At 44.6% G+C, this 15,459-nt stretch overlaps 1 non-coding gene across 1 annotated transcript; it reads right to left on the reverse strand.

The window, feature by feature from the left end:
* Positions 1-471: 471 nt before the first annotated feature.
* TRNAY-GUA (transfer RNA tyrosine (anticodon GUA)) lies at positions 472-562 on the reverse strand. The gene is given in 2 exon segments: positions 472-507; positions 526-562. It is a non-coding gene; the product is annotated as a tRNA-Tyr (tRNA).
* Positions 563-15,459: the final 14,897 nt, after the last annotated feature.

Genomic DNA, 15,459 nt, shown 5'->3' on the forward strand with positions numbered 1-15,459 from the left:
TTTAATTATTTATTTTACTACCTGTATTTATTTTACTATTCCGCAAGTATTTGTCCAGATAATAAATATTTCCATTGTCACATGAAAACCTGCAGAAGTGGACGCCGACATAGAACTACAAGGCTCTTCTATATAGCGAGGGCGACCCCTGCTGCACGCATCAGAACACTGCATGTCACTGTATATTTGCTACAAGGCTATTACTAACCCCCGTTTTGCAAAAGATTGTTTCAAAATATGCCCTGTTTATAACCAGAAAATACATTTGAATACATTTCACCAAAATTAATAAATAGTAAGTTTGGGTATAAGACATAATAGAAAACATGTTATGATACTTCACAACAATTATTTTCAGAGGTGAGCCCTCACTCAGCATGTAAAACATGCTGACGGCTCACCTCTAAAAGGTAACAGCACATAAAAACAGAGATCACTGTAAATGTAATGTAAAATAGGAAAAACAAAAAGTCCTTCGGACCGGAATCGAACCAGTGACCTAAGGATGACAGCTGTGATACTCCACTACAGTCCTCCGCTCTACCAACTGAGCTACCGAAGGCACACCTCTAGCTGCTGCTCCTACAGCATATATGAGCAGCGCAGCGTGTACATCCGGCGTCCTGCAAGTACTCAGGGAGATTACAGACACACACCGCGCTTCTTCCCCAATTCTGCAGGTTATTCTATCTCCTGTACTTGTTCTCCTGCATTCATGTAGTGCTTATTTCCCTAATGCGTACATTAACGTGAAGTTAATTATATAAAATATTTCTACTTGTGAGGATGCATGAGCAGTATACACGACTGTAACAAGTGCTCTGTGTATGTTTCTGATTGCTTGCACGGCACAAAGAAACCCCCGTAAATGATGCATAAAATTAAATGAAAAAATAAGCTAAGAAAATACTCCGACAGGGTGTTTGTAATGAAACAAATATACGAGTTATTTTCATGTTGGTTCCGATGTTTTTAGCGTCTGTACTGCTGGTATGCGGCCAGAGACAAACAAAAGTGTCTTAGCGACATCTAGTGGCAGAATGAATGCACTGCGAGACACTTCCACTAAAGGACAAATATTGAATTGCACCCCAATCAAAAGTGCAGCAATACCTCGTCACAGACTTTTTCATTATTTAAAAATATGTCCCAGCAATGTAGTACTGTGACTTGCAAGGACAGCATAAGCGACAACCGATGTCCCTGTTATACAGGGACGGACTGGGGCAGCTTTTCGGACCCGGCACTTATGTGCACATGCGCCACGCACGGGAAAGGGGCGTGTACTCTGCTCACAGGGGGCGTGTCGTGAGTCAGGAGGGTGTGGATTTGCGCCCCAAACACCCCCCATCTTTCTTTTGGAACAGCCACTTTGGCCGGGGGTGGGGGAGGAGGACAAAACTGAGAGCCGGAAGCTGTGCTGCAGGCGGTATTCCCAGCTCTCTGGATGACCGGAAGGTTGATTCTATATCGGAGTGGGAGAAGGGACCTTCTGACGTATCTAGGGGAGGAGACACGTCACCAGGGGGAGGAGCTGCGGGCGAACAGGGTACCCGAAAAGAACCCTCGTGGGCTCGCTTCGCTCGCCACACTTCGGGCTCGGTGGCTCGCTCTGCTCGCCACCTGATTACGAAAGTTAATAGTTGGTGGCGTGGATAGTAGAGGAACTATCCCGCTGGCCTAGCTCCTCCCCCTTGTGTCGTGCCTCCTCCCCCAGACGGAAAAAGTCCCTTAGCCCACTTGATTCTAGCATCTACCGTGACCGGAACAGACCATCAGCCCTTCTGGCATATGCCACATGGGCAGATCGGCCCTGTCCTTGTAGATTACCAGCATATCGGAGTAGTCTTTCACATTTTTGAAAAACTTCCTGGGAAGCTAAAGGCCGTCGACATTGTGCATACACACTGTACAATATCGCAAGCGATATCACACAGTAAGGCCATGCTGTGGCTAGCCCGTACATGTAGTTTTAGACAATCCAAATTGAGCTGCATGCACAGCCAACGGCGGGGGACGATAACGATGCGTGGGATCGTGCATCGTTCATCGTCCGTAGCATACACAATGGACGATATTACATGTGATATCGCTCAGAAGGCTAAAAATAAGCAATATCATGTGTGATATCGATTAGTGTGTAGCAGCTTTAACCAGAGGCAGAACTCTGGGAGGCAACGAAGTCATTTGCCGCCGGGCTCCTGCTCGGAAGGGGGGCTCTTCTCCTCCCATTCTGTGACACCATTGAAGTTAATTGATGGCTGCCGCTATCTTTTCACTATATGAAGTTACTTCTCTGACAATTACACATAACTTCATATAGTTACAATTCTCATGCTTCCTGTACTGGAGCAAATAGCTCCATCAGTAAAGTGTCTGCTGTCAGTGGGTTCTAATCCTGGGTATGACTGCTAATAAATGTATGATTTAAAATAAAAGACAATGAAATGTATATATACAGTATGTAAAAAAAAATTCAGAACACTCCATGCACACACACACACATACATATATGCACATATACATACATATATTTATGTAAATATAAGGGGGGGGGGGCAGCTGGTATGAACTTGCCTCCGGGCGACTGTGACGAACTTACGCCACTGGCTTTAACGTTGCACATGTGCAGTGTCAGATTCTGGAGCATGACAGAGGTTAGTAAGAGGGATTGTAATATCCTTCTCCTACGAGAATTCCTCCATAAGAATAAAGCAGTTATGCCATCTGAGGATGGGATACAGGTTACAAGGGGTAACCCACTCTTTATGCTGGATTAGGAAAACAGTGTAACAGCTTCTTTTCTAGAAAAGAAAAGGGTATCTTGGCGATACAGGATGTATTTGACGGGAATTCTGCTGTATGTACCTACTGATTTGGTTTCATTGTCTTCTAATCTGGAGGCTGTCGCTGAGGACCCGTGGGAGTGAGCATCGTCAGTGACATAGTGGGTACACACTAGACAATGTGCCCGATATGTTGGGAGTGCCACAACTGGCGGGGGGTACTAAGGGGGCATGCGCCCCCGGTGCAGGATTTGAGGGGGCGCTAAGGAGTTACAGAGGAGCAGGTTTTTTTTTTTTTTTTCATCGGCAGTGCTGTGCTGCTCCAGTGAGACAGCAGACAGCTTCCGGGGCAATGGTCCTAATTCAGACCTGATCGTAGCAACAAATTTATCAGATGGGTAAAACCATGGGGGTCATTCCGACCCGTTCGCTCGCTGCAGTTTGTCACAGCGCAGCAATCGGGTCGGAACTGCACATGCGCCGGCACCGCAGTGCGCCGGCGCATGGCAGTCGTCGGTGTCCAGTGATCGCTTCTGAGACAGAGGCGGTCGCTGGGCGGGAGGGGGCTGAACGGCGGTGTTAAGCCGCTGTTTAGTAGGCGCAGTCCGGCCAATGCAGGCGTGGCCGGACCGTTGGGGGGGGCATGGCAGATGCGTGACGTCTCACACAGCCGCTGCGGCCAGCGGCAGACAACTCCCGGCCAGCCGCAGGAGCTGCGCTGGCTGGGAGTTACTACACAGATACAAAGGCATCGCCTCTGTGTGATGCTTTTGTATTTGTGCGGAGGGGGGGCCGGCACTGACATGCGGGGCGGACTAGCCCTGTGCTGGGCGTCCCCCGCTTGTCTGAGTTTACGATCGTAGCTGTGCTAAATTTAGCACAGCTACGATCAACTCAGAATAACCCCCCATGGGGGTGATTCCGAGTTGTTCGCTCGCTAGCTGCTTTTAGCAGCATTGCACACGCTAAGCCGCTGCCCTCTGGGAGTGTATCTTAGCTTAGCAGAATTGTGAACGAAAGATTAGCAGAATTGCGAATAGAAAATTATTAGCAGTTTCTGAGTAGCTCGAGACTTACTCACAAATAGCGATCAGTTCAGTCAGTTTCGTTCCTGGTTTGACGTCACACACACGCCCAGCGTTTGGCCAGCCACTCCCCCGTTTCTCCAGACACTCCCGCGTTTTTCCCTGGCACACCTGCGTTTTTCCGCACACTCCCAGAAAACGGCCAGTTTCTGCCCAGAAACACCCACTTCCTGTCAATCACACTACGTTCCCTTCAAAGATGAAAAATCTTCGTTCGGGCATGAGTAAATCTACTAAGTTTTGTGTTAAAATACTAACCGCATGCGCACTGCGAACCATGCGCATTTTTGCTTTAATCGCTCTGTTGCGAAAATCGTCAACGAGCGAACAACTCGGAATGACCCCCCATGTGCACTGCAGGGGGGGGGGGGGCAGATATAATGTGCAGAGAGAGTTAGATTTGGGTGGGTTATTTTGTTTCTGTGCAGGGTAAATACTGGATGTTTTATTTTTACACTGCAATTTAGATTTCAGTTTGAACACACCCCACCCAAATCTAACTCTCTCTGCACATGTTATATCTGTCCCCCCTGCAGTGCACATGGTTTTGCCCATCTGCTTACAAATTTGCTGCTACGATCAGGTCTGAATTAGGCCCAATGTCTCTGACCCACCTGTCTGCCCACAGCTGGCTCCGTCACTGTGCGGGTGAGCTCCAGTACCTGGGATCTCTTCTATGCCGGCTACTGTCTTAAACTCTCTTCTTTGCCATGCAGTGCTGCGACTAGCGTGTGGTGCACCGTACAAGCTATAAAAGCGCACTGTGCTCTCAGCAGTATCAACCTCTGCTTTGCCTCCCACATGGGGGGATTTAGTGTAGCTTATAGGGGGGGTGTAGTGTAGTGATGTAGTGTACCATATAGGTTATGTAATGTAGTAATGTATTGCAGTATATAGGTGCATGTAGTGTACCGATGTGGTGTAGTATATAAGGGGATGTAGTGTAGTGATGTAGTGCAGTGGATAGGGGAATGTAGTGCAGTGACGGAGTGTTATGATATAGTTCAATGTATGGGGACACACAGAGGAGCATATAGTTGAACACGCTGGCGGGGCATGTGACGCACAGGGCATTTGAGCCACATAAGGGGTGGGGGGTGGAGTTGTTTTGTTTGGGTGCCAAATTACTGCCTTGCCCCGGGTGACGAAAATCCTGGTTTCGGGCCTGACTTAATTATTGGGTTGCCATGCTTGAAAGCAGCATTATTTTCCTAGAAAAATCATGTACCTAATTAGCCCTCAGTGCATAGACAAGATATGTTTGAGTCCTCAGTCTTCATCAGTAGTAATCTGTGTTTTATTTCTCTACAAAAAACGTAGCTGTTTTTGAGGTTAGCATTCTTTAGCATCTTTTTTTAATGTAAAGAAGAAGAAAAGTACTGGCGCCGGCTGAAATTCAAAAGCACAATATATAAAAAATATAAAATATATCTTTAATAAATTTATCTAGGAGATTTTCTTATCTCTCAAGGGTAAAACAACAACAATAAAAATGAACACTGTAGGAGACCACAAAGGATTAACCCTTTCAATTTGAATGTCCACAGTTCCTGGCTAGGACACTAATCCACATTTGCCCACAAGTTATTTCATGTATATCTTTTTACCAGACTTGCTTCCGGATAGAGTCCCCTAGGAATCCCATGCAGATGGAGTCCAGATGGCAATTGGGGATAAGTCCGGGTCTGTAGAGAAACTTGTGCCGGAATTTGATCCAGTGGATGCTAATGGGTCCAAGTAACGCCAGGAGGTGGATATGGGTGCTGGTACTTGTGGTCCTACAAGGAAAAGCTCAACGCGTTTCGCTGGTCTAATGGATGCCAGCTTCCTCAGGAGCATGAGTCCAGTGTCCAAATAATGAACTATATATACCCTTAATAATTAGGGATTGATTAGAAACATCTGTTAACCCTGCTAACACATTAAAATCTGTTACACAAAATCAATATTTGGCTACAGCAGAAGGCAATCAATAATAAAGTATCATTAATAAAGATCTTTATTTGTAAAAACGAGTTGTCAAAATGTCATAAAAATATAGATTTAAAGTACAGAGTTTGTATCATGTGATCGCTCCCGATCACATGATGCTAAATAGCCAATGAGACCAGTGTTGCTAGTTCAATATGATCGCGCCCCGGACCACGTGACCGGCTCCGATCACGTGGTCACACTGGCGCGTCATGCGTCTCACAGACCCAAAGAGGGTCGTCCCATGCTGTTGTTTGTCTCATGTAATTCCGCCCGGGACCACGTGACTATCTCCGATCACGTGATCCCGCTAGTACGTCATGCGGTTCACGGACCAGGAAGAGATGACATCGCTCCGTGGAGCGCACACACACAAATAGGGAAATACATCCCGCACTCCTAGATCCTGGGAATACAGTACTCATTATCATTTGTGGATACCAAGAACAACAGGCACAATTTGGGTAGAAACACATATTGGTATGGAGGAAAAAAATAAATAAAATAAATAAATAAATAAAATAAACCCCAAGGTATTCATATATTATAGTTTAAAGTTAGACAGCACATATGAACAAATTAACCATCCAACCATATTTAAACCGGGGTGTCAGAGAGACCTCAATTGGAACAACATGTAGAGTTTCTAGTCTGTCAAACTCTATAAAACATATACAGTATTACTGTTATCATCATACTAGATGAGAGGTCAGTGCTATTGTTAAATTTCAAACATATATCATTTTTCTTGTTTTTCTTATTTAACCTTTAGTTACATATATTCCAAAGAGACCACATATAAAGCACAATCATATTTCTATCTCTATTGGACTTAAATATATGTATCTGATTAGAAAAGCGGGGAGTGTAACAACGATAAAGGGGGATAGGGGAGAGCAGGAAGACGGATATAATGATACATTTTTTTTTTTTTTTTTTTATGATAGAAATTGAATATCAATTCAATATCACATATGGAGACCCTTATTAGTATTATTATTATTATCGTATTGTATTCAACTCAATTGTCTCATCCAATTTTTTTTTTTTTTAAATGTATCATTATATCCGTCTTCCTGCTCTCCCCTATCCCCCTTTATCGTTGTTACACTCCCCGCTTTTCTAATCAGATACATACACTGCTCAAAAAAATAAAGGGAACACTAAAATAACACATCCTAGATCTGAATGAATGAAATATTCTTATTAAATACTTTGTTCTTTACATAGTTGAATGTGCTGACAACAAAATCACACAAAAATTATCAATGGAAATCAAATTTATTAACCCATAGAGGTCTGGATTTGGAGTCACCCTCAAAATTAAAGTGGAAAAACACACTACAGGCTGAGCCAACTTTGATGTAATGTCCTTAAAACAAGTCAAAATGAGGCTCAGTAGTGTGTGTGGCCTCCACGTGCCTATATGACCTCCATACAACCCACACAAGTGGCTCAGGTAGTGCAGCTCATCCAGGATGACACATCAATGCGAGCTGTGGCAAGAAGGTTTGCTGTGTCTGTCAGCGTAGTGTCCAGAGCATGAAGGCGCTACCAGGAGACAAGCCAGTACATCAGGAGACGTGGAGGAGGCCGTAGGAGGGCAACAACCCAGCAGCAGGACCGCTACCTCTGCCTTTGTGCAAGGAGGAACAGGAGGAGCACTGCCAGAGCCCTGCATAATGACCTCCAGCAAGCCACAAATGTGCATGTGTCTACTCAAACGATCAGAAACAGACTCCATGAGGGTGGTATGAGGGCCAGACGTCCACAGGTGGGGGTTGTGCTTACAGCCCAACACCGTGCAGGACGTTTGGCATTTGACAGAGAACACCAAGATTGGCAAATTCGCCACTGGCGCCCTGTGCTCTTCACAGATGAAAGCAGGTTCTCACTGAGCACATGTGACAGACGTGACAGAGTCTGGAGACGCCAAGGAGAACGTTCTGCTGCCTGCAACATCCTCCAGCATGACCGGTTTGGCAGTGGGTCAGTAATGGTGTGGGGTGGCATTTCTTTGGGGGGCCGCACAGCCCTCCATGTGCTTGCCAGAGGTAGCCTGACTTCCATTAGGTGCAGAGATGAGATCCTCAGACCCCTTATGAGACCATATGCTGGTGCGGTTGGCCCTGGGTTCCTCCTAATGCAAGACAATGCTAGACCTCATGTGGCTGGAGTGTGTCAGCAGTTCCTGCAAGACGAAGGCATTGATGCTATGCACTCGCCCGCCCGTTCCCCAGACCTGAATCCAATTGAGCACATCTGGGACATCATGTCTCGCTCCATCCACCAACGCCACTTTGCACCACAGATTGTCCAGGAGTTGGCGGATGCTTTAGTCCAGGTCTGGGAGGAGATCCCCCGGGAGACCATCCGCCACCTCATCAGGAGCATGCCCAGGCGTTGTAGGGAGGTCCTACAGGCACGTGGAGGCCACACACACTACTGAGCCTCATTTTGACTTGTTTTAAGGACATTACATCAAAGTTGGATCAGCCTGTAGTGTGTTTTTCCACTTTAATTTTGAGGGTGACTCCAAATCCAGACCTCCATGGGTTAATAAATTTGATTTCCATTGATCATTTTTGTGTGATTTTGTTGTCAGCACATTCAACTATGTAAAGAACAAAGTATTTAATAAGAATATTTCATTCATTCAGATCTAGGATGTGTTATTTTAGTGTTCCCTTTATTTTTTTGAGCAGTGTATATTTAAGTCCAATAGAGATAGAAATATGATTGTGCTTTATATGTGGTCTCTTTGGAATATATGTAACTAAAGGTTAAATAAGAAAAACAAGAAAAATGATATATGTTTGAAATTTAACAATAGCACTGACCTCTCATCTAGTATGATGATAACAGTAATACTGTATATGTTTTATAGAGTTTGACAGACTAGAAACTCTACATGTTGTTCCGATTGAGGTCTCTCTGACACCCCGGTTTAAATATGGTTGGATGGTTAATCTGTTCATATGTGCTGTCTAACTTTAAACTATAATATATGAATACCTTGGGGTTTATTTTATTTATTTATTTTATTTATTTTTTCCTCCATACCGATATGTGTTTCTACCCAAATTGTGCCTGTTGTTCTTGGTATCCACAAATGATGAGTACTGTATTCCCAGGATCTAGGAGTGCGGGATGTATTTCCCTATTTGTGTGTGTGTGCTCCACGGAGCGATGCCATCTCTTCCTGGTCCGTGAACCGCATGACGTACTAGCGGGATCACGTGATCAGAGATAGTCACGTGGTCCCGGGCGGAATTACATGAGACAAACAACAGCATGGGACGACCCTCTTTGGGTCTGTGAGACGCATGACGCGCCAGTGTGACCACGTGATCGGAGCCGGTCACGTGGTCCGGGGCGCGATCATATTGAACTAGCAACACTGGTCTCATTGGCTATTTAGCATCATGTGATCGGGAGCGATCACATGATACAAACTCTGTACTTTAAATCTATATTTTTATGACATTTTGACAACTCGTTTTTACAAATAAAGATCTTTATTAATGATACTTTATTATTGATTGCCTTCTGCTGTAGCCAAATATTGATTTTGTGTAACAGATTTTAATGTGTTAGCAGGGTTAACAGATGTTTCTAATCAATCCCTAATTATTAAGGGTATATATAGTTCATTATTTGGACACTGGACTCATGCTCCTGAGGAAGCTGGCATCCATTAGACCAGCAAAACGCGTTGAGCTTTTCCTTGTAGGACCACAAGTACCAGCACCCATATCCACCTCCTGGCGTTATTTGGACCCATTAGCATCCACTGGATCAAATTCCGGCACAAGTTTCTCTACAGACCCGGACTTATCCCCAATTGCCATCTGGACTCCATCTGCATGGGATTCCTAGGGGACTCTATCCGGAAGCAAGTCTGGTAAAAAGATATACATGAAATAACTTGTGGGCAAATGTGGATTAGTGTCCTAGCCAGGAACTGTGGACATTCAAATTGAAAGGGTTAATCCTTTGTGGTCTCCTACAGTGTTCATTTTTATTGTTGTTGTTTTACCCTTGAGAGATAAGAAAATCTCCTAGATAAATTTATTAAAGATATATTTTATATTTTTTATATATTGTGTTTTTGAATTTCAGCCGGCGCCAGTACTTTTCTTCTTCTTTATATATATATTTCTAAGGGAATTGACCTTCCCTGTACAGGCTGCCGTTGACAGCGCACTCTATTTTGTATATTTATATTTTTTTAATGTAAGTTAGTTTTCTTCCAGTCAAATGAGCCACACTTCACCTTACTAAAGCAGGGATATCAGTGTGATGTTCCCTTGTGACATAGGGGGTAATTCAGATCTGATCGTAGCAGTTAATTTGTTAGCTAATGGGCCAAACCATGGGGGGTGATTCAGACCTGATCGTAGATGTGCTAAATTTAGCACATCTACGATCAGCTTCCCTGACATGCGGGGGGACGCCCAGCACAGGGCTAGTCCGCACCGCATGTCAGGCCCTACCCCGCCGCAAAAGTACAAAAGCGTCGCACAGCTGCGATGCTCTTGCACTTGAAGAGTACCTCCCAGCCAGCGCAGCTCCTGCGTGCTGGCACGGAGTTACTCGTCGCTGCCCGGGTCGCAGCGGCTGCTTGCAAAGTCACGGCCCCTCCTCCCAACGGTCCGGGTATGTCTGCGTTGCCTGGACCGCGCCCCCTACCACCCAGCGACCGCCTCTGCCTGTCAATCTGGCAGAGGCGATCGTAGGGCTAAGACAGCCGTCGCACTGCGGCACCGGCGCATACGCAGTTCAGACCTTCGCACAGCAGCAATCAGGTCTGAATTAGCCCCCATGTGAACTGCAGGGTGGCAGATATAACATGTGCAGAGAGAGTTAGATTTGGGTGGGTTATTTGGAGGTCCTGCAGGGACTGCAGTTGTCATTGCAGCATTCTCAAGTTCCTCTTTTGGTTGCATGCCTGTTGTCTAACTTTAGGGGTAATTTTGACCTGATCGTAGCAGCAAATTTGTTTGCAGTTGGGCAAAACCATGTGCACTGCAGGGGAGGCAGATATAACATCTGCAGAGAGAGTTAGATTTGGGTGGGTTATTTTGTTTCTCTGCAGGGTAAATACTGGCTGCTTTATTTTTACACTGCAATTTAGATTTCAGTGTGAATACACCCCACCCAAATCTAACTCTCCCTGCACATGTTATATCTGCCCCCCTGCAGTGCACATGGGTGGTCATTCCGAGTTGATCGCAGCAGCAATTTTGTTAGCAGTTGGGCAAAACCATGTGCACTGCAGGGGAGGCAGATATAACATGTGCAGAGAGAGCTAGATTTGGGTGGGTTATTTTGTTTCTGTGCAGGGTAAATACTGGCTGCTTTATTTTCACACTGCAATTTAGATTGCAGATTGAACACACCACACCCACATCTAACTCTCTCTGCACATGTTATATCTGTCCCCCCTGCAGTGCACATGGTTTTGCCCAACTGCTAACAAATTTGCTGCTGCAATCAACTCAGAATTACCCCCATGGTTTTGCCCAACTGCTAACAAATTTGCTGCTGCGATCAGATGTGAATTACCCCCATGGTTTTGACAATTTGCTGATAAATTTGCTGCTACGATCAGGTTTGAATTACCCCCATAGATGTCTACCATTGACTATTAAAGGACGTTGGGGGTAATTCCAAGTTGATCGCAGCAGGAATTATGTTAGCAGTTGGGCAAAACCATGTGCACTGCAGGGGAGGCAGATTTAACATGTGCAGAGAGAGTTAGATTTGGGTGTGGTGTGTTCAATCTGCAATCTAATTTGCAGTGTAAAAATAAAGCAGCCAGTATTTACCCTGCACAGAAACAAAATAACCCACCCAAATCTAACTCTTTCTGCACGTTATATCTGCCTCCCCTGCAGTGCACATGGTTTTGCCCAACTGCTAACAAAATTCCTGCTGCGATCAACTTGGAATTACCCCCGTTGTGCAAGGGTTAGCTTTCAACCAGGAACTGGCTAGAGCATGACAATGCTAAATTCCTTTGTCGTATAAACAACCCTTTATGAAGCTAAGAACACTGTACGCTGTTTACTTAAGAAGTACCGTAATGGTACGCTGTTGGCGTAACGATCGCTCGGCCGTAGGCGAGACGCTCAAGCGTCACGTTCGCTCGCGGCCCAGCGATCACAGGACACGTTATTGGTTATGTCTAGGGTAATGATTCGCTATGGCGTAGCTTACGCTCGAGACCACGAGGAGGTCACCAGCGATGCAGACGCTCACAACACTATACCTTTATGTTAAAACCTTATACCAATGAAATACACTGAATACCTTAATGTGAGTACAGGGTGTAAGTGCAACCTTGTGTAACCTGACTAACTACAAAGCTGCTTGAGCGTCACCGACGCTCAAGTGAACACTTAACACTATAGAAAATACACAGATACTGGTTTAGGTTCCAAAGCCTATTAACTGTATTATATCTAATATACTTGTAAAAGGGGATAACAGTACAAATGATACACTACAATATAACAAGGACTTCCTAACCACAGAACTAAACAATAAATACAAAAAGACAATACTACACTGACCTAAATGCAATACAGTACAATACTATAATACTATGAGAGATATATGAGAAAAGAGGAGAGAGAGAGATAGAGAGAGAGAGAGAAATTGGCTCACAGAAAGACAATGATTACGGAGAGAAACTTACGCACAAAGGGTTTGATCGCCTGCGCCTCGATATCCAGCTCCCGGCTATCAGCAGATAACCGTTGATGAGAGAGTGAGCTGGATGTGGTCGGCCTGCCTATTTATGCCCCACACACAATGCAATCTCATAGTCCCTACAATCCCATTGTTCATTGGCCGAAGGAATTCGGCCCTGCATCATAACAAAAGGTCATAAGTTGATTCATATCAGTGGCCCTGGTTATGCAAAACAATGGGTGATGCCTAACACATTCCTGTCTTCTGGAGAGCGATTGTTTGGCGAATACAAAACAGAATCCTGTCTGGGTTCTGTTCTATATTCATGATGTCCACTTTCAGTTGAGACAATGACATCTCAGCCCTCATTCTCCTGTATACAAATCCAGCCCCATTTGTAAACACAGGTGTTGGCCCTCCTTATTGAGTCTCAAAAACTCAGTGTAATTAAAGGCTATTGTACTCCGTCTGCGGGAAAGATACTGATTTGGAGTACAATTGATCTTCAATTACTATTCCTGTGTTTACCTTATGCATGTGTAGATATGAGGCCCTCTTAACATGCAAACTATTGTTTGGGGGATCTCTGAGGTCAAAGAGACATTTGAGACCCACTGATGCCTGTCTCCAACTGTTCAGATGCATGACTAAGTAAGAACAAATAATAATAAATAAATGGACATAACTTCTTATGTCCATAACTATTCGCACGAGCGATTAATACGCTCCAAACCAACACCGGAATATTGCTAATTAAATACTCTTCCGATGGGTACCAAACACTGCTGTATGATTCCTGTTAGACCCTTCGTACGATGCAAAGAGGGATTCCTCAGCTCAGGGACATTCTATTTTAACCAAACTTTCAGAATCTATCAAAGGGACCATGATCTATAAACTACATTAATTGTGAACAGTTGTAACGAATGGGTCGCACGCTACGACTACGTAAACTCTACCGTAAATACGCATACCGCGCCTGCGAGTGCACGCTATTGCGGGTATGCGCCTCCACGGGAGAGCGCACGCATGCGCAGCACGGACCAGTGTGCGGTGCAAATATGGCAACATGCATAGAGACATTTTTCTGACTTCGACAGTCCACCCTTTGGCAGTCAATAATAACTGCCACAAAACGTTTAAGGAGAAAAATGTAAGTCAGGGGTTAATTGATTTCCATGGTGGGGTAAGGAAGAAGAGAGGAGTAGGTGTGAAAAGGGTATGACCTAGTGAGAGAGTAGAAGCATGTGTGTATGAGTCCATGTTTGGAGGGTCATGTATCATCGTGCCGTACGTGTGGTAAATCAAGCTTCGAGGTATTGCGAAGTATACATTTGAATTCCTTCTTATCCTGTGGTACAGGTCTGTGGATGGGCTGTCAAACTCTACCGAGCTCATTTCGGCTGTGGTTGTAACAAAATGGGGAAGCACATTTTAGTTGATGATACATGAATGGGGGAGGTATGTGGTTGCTGATATCTGTGCCTGTATTCCCTATCGTCTATGTGTGTCGTTACCTGAGGGTTGTAGAGATGAAGATAAAGAACACTTATGGAGAATGCAATGATATTCTATGTCAGGGAAATGTACATCTGTCGTTGAGGTTGTGTTCGGTATCTGTTGAGAGTCGTCTTCTTTGCGCTGTATTGCTCCTTAGGCATGAGCAAATAGCTTTGTCTGAGCCATCAGATTTACAAAAAATGTTGGGCTAGCGTGAGTTTAAAAGTACTAGGGAAACTGGGGATCCATGGCAAAGTTCATCAAGTGTCCATATCATAGGTTGTCAAAACTTCATCTTTGGTGCTTGTCTGTTGTCTTGTCTGTATACCGTCTCGTCAACTTCCTCGTCCAAGGGGTCTTTGTATCTTGGAGAAAAGCAGAAAAACAGGTGAAAGAAACGGACCGTATAATCGCATTTTCATCACATTCTGGTTTCTATCATTGGGTCATAAATCAAATCCAGGTTAATTACAGTTTCCTCGCTCCTCAAGCTCATCACTTTTGTACTTTGTTTGCACCTCATTAAAGCCTGCCCGCATCTAAATATCAATCCAATCGATATAACGACACCCAAGATACATAGTAGAAACTTTCCAACATCCATTATGACTCCTTGAGCCCAGTCTCCTAAACCGGAGAACCAATTTCGCGGGTTCAACCATGACACCCAACTAGTCAGCTCATTACCTACAGCAGCAAGGGTGAGATTGTGTTTTCGACGAAATTCCCACTTCAATTGGAGAATATCATCCATCTTTTGGTCTATGACCTCTACCGGATCCTCGGTGCTATTTGTGATGTACGTGCAACACTTTATGCCGTACTGTGTTGCCAATGTAACACAATATCCGCCTGTTACTGCTGTAAGATAATTAAGAACCATCCTATGCTGAACTAGTTCTGTTTTGTAAGCTTGAAGTTCTCTTCCAGTGTATCTAAACGTGTCATCATACATTTCAGTGATATTATCTAACAAATTGGCGAGTGCGGAAATGTATCTATAATTCATCACACCTCGAGCGGTGCGAGTGAAATCTAACGCTACCAGAACCTGAATCCCGGTGGATTCATGGATAAGATCAGAGGCCGGATGCTCTAACCTTTCTGACAGTTGTCTTTTAACTCGGTGCTCGTAATGAGTGTGAGTATAAGGAGCTTGGGCACCACGGTGTATGTCCTTCATTTTGTCATGTGTAACAGTCATCACTTCAGGCAATACTTTTCCAATATAACACAATCCTTCAGAGTTTGGGGCAAGCCACTTGTACGCCTTTCTCCCGCATATGAAATATGCGTCATCGGGGAGAACATAGGGGACGGAGAAGGACATGACCATGTTACAAACCTTCCAGGTGAAATCTCCTGACCCTAATTCTTCCATCTGCTTAATGCACGTATCAGTTTGTATGATATGTGCA

Source organism: Pseudophryne corroboree, chromosome 1, assembly GCF_028390025.1.
Source record: "Pseudophryne corroboree isolate aPseCor3 chromosome 1, aPseCor3.hap2, whole genome shotgun sequence".
NCBI classification, from domain to species: domain Eukaryota; kingdom Metazoa; phylum Chordata; class Amphibia; order Anura; family Myobatrachidae; genus Pseudophryne; species Pseudophryne corroboree.